Consider the following 1976-nt stretch of genomic DNA (forward strand, 5'->3'; position numbering starts at 1 on the left):
GGCCCGCCGCTGGGCCCAACAACAATCGCCCTGTGGTCCCCGCGGCCTGGTGAGTCACCTCGCCTGCAGCAGCCTCTGGGCGATGTTATCTGCAGCCTGCTTGCTTCATTCCTGGGTGACATCACCGCCTCCTCCTCTCCTCTGCACGGTAGCCTGCAGCCTGGCACGTCCTGGAGGGGGGCACCGTGCAGGGACCTTGCCAGAAGCTTCCAGGGTAGCCCCAAGGGCCTCAGTTTACCTCCCAGAGTGGAGTCCAGAGTCGCCTTCCTGCCCTGCCCAGGCCCCGTCTCCACGTGCGGCTGGGGCCTCCACCTGGCCTGGCCACTCGCCCTCCAGGGGCTGTCCCCATGTCCAGACCCCTCTCCCGAGCCTCTGGGGTGGGTCTTTGGGGTCCCAGTTTCTCTCAGGCCCAGACTGCCACCCTGCTGTGCCCCCCCCCCACCTCCCCGTCCATCCGTCCATCCACTCTCCTGTTCTCTGCCTCCTGGGAGCAGGGGAGCCTCTCTCCCCTCCTCATCCTTCTCTCTGTGGTTACTGACACATGGAAGGTGACAGAGGGGACCACACGGTATGTGCTGTTCCATTACAGAGGCTGCCCTGGCCTCTTCTTCTCTCTCACCTCCTGCTCCCCATCATTTGAGCTGAATGGCAAAAGGGAGGCAGAGAGGCCTCAAGGGGAGGCTGGACCTCAGTGGGTGCTGGAGGCTGCTGGAGCTTGGCAGGAGGGGGAGGCCGAGGGGAAGTGGGTGGGGCTGGGGGAGGAGAGCCACCCCACAGAGCTGCCTGACCCTCTGTGACCCCTGGAGGCAGCTCCCAGAATGTCCATGCCTGCAGGGGGAAGGGGGAGGTTTCTAAAGAGCAGACACTTTTACTCAGGTGATTTGACCAAAAGGAATTCTTCCTCAGAAGGAAAAAGAAAAAGGGAGACCACAAAAGCAAATGCACTGGCCCCTGAGGTCACACTGGTCCCTGCCTCCCAGGGCCATGCTGGGCCCAGGGACAGGCCTGTGGGAGCCAGCCCGGCTTCAGCCCCACAGCCTCCCCGCCTCCCAGACTTGGGTTTCCTCTCCTGTCCGATGGGAACTACCGAGGGACCATGGGGATCCTGAATGTGAAAGGGCCCAGCCAGGGTCCCCTGGGCAAGGAAAGATGGACTTAGGGAGAGTTTTAGAGAAGAGGCCCAGCCTTGGCGACTTGAGGTCCGTTAAGTACACCCGCTCTCAAATCTGTTGGGCTCCCTTTACATCCTGAGTTGACTTCTGGTTAGTGGCCAAGTGCCCCTGGCTGATGCTCCTAGTGCCACTGCTGAATTTGGCCTGTGATCTTCTCAGACCCCTGGATCCTTTTCCAAGTTCCAGAACATAAATTAGGCAGGTCTAATGGGTGTCCTTGCTGTTGTCCCTCTCTGCTTGGCTGCAGACTAAGCTCCACTTCTAGTCAACCCCGATTGCTTTCCTGAGCTGGTTAGGATACATGGCCTGACTTTTGCTATAGTGCTCATTTAACCCTAAGCCTCAAACTCACCACGACCCGCACAGCCCCCACACACCTCAGACTCGCTTATCCCAGACGGAACTTATCTCCCTCTCAGCAGCCCACTCCTCCGCTTGGATTCTAGATCAGAGTTCATGGGCAAAATCCCCAATGCCCTAGCCAGAGACCGAGTCTCCTTGACCACTGTCTTCTACCCACAATATCTGATCAATCATCTCTTTGGTAGATTCTAACACATTTTTTTTTTTTTTTTTCGGTTGACCAGGGATTTTGAACTCAGGGCTACTTGGCCACTGAACCACATCCCCCATGCCCTATTTTGAATTTTATTTTCGAGACAGGGTCTCAGTGAGCTGCTTAGCACCTCTCTGGCTTTGAATTTGAGGCTGGCTTTCAATTTGTGATCCTCCTGTCTCAGCCTCCTGAGGCCCTGGGATTACAGGTGTGAAAAGGCTTCATCCTCTTCCCCCGCCCCCCCACCT

This window comes from Marmota marmota, unplaced genomic scaffold (genome assembly GCF_001458135.2).
Source record: "Marmota marmota marmota unplaced genomic scaffold, marMar, whole genome shotgun sequence".
NCBI classification, from domain to species: domain Eukaryota; kingdom Metazoa; phylum Chordata; class Mammalia; order Rodentia; family Sciuridae; genus Marmota; species Marmota marmota.